We start from the raw sequence: 336 nt of genomic DNA, 5'->3' as shown, positions 1-336 counted from the left end.
TTCTTCATCGCCTTCTGAAATATCATCTATATTCATATTATTTGCATCACCGTCATGATCCATATCAATATTGCCAATATTATCAGCTGCTGCATTGGGTTGAATTGGCTCTACATTTACTTGAGCTAAATGGGTCTGAACATGCACTTTCCATCACCGAAGGGTCACAAAGTTTCTCACACAGAATGGACAATTAAAGCCACCTAGAACTTGTGCTGTAGCAGCAACACCATGCTGTTCAAGCAGATGATTATTAATCGACCTCAAACCAGGTACAATCTGGAGGCACAGTGGACACGGAACATCAACCATTATTCTTAGCAAAACATTCTAGTT

This window comes from Frankliniella occidentalis, unplaced genomic scaffold (assembly GCF_000697945.3).
Source record: "Frankliniella occidentalis isolate FOCC.00 unplaced genomic scaffold, Focc_3.1 Scaffold495, whole genome shotgun sequence".
NCBI classification, from domain to species: domain Eukaryota; kingdom Metazoa; phylum Arthropoda; class Insecta; order Thysanoptera; family Thripidae; genus Frankliniella; species Frankliniella occidentalis.
This window is presented reverse-complemented; position numbering follows the sequence as displayed.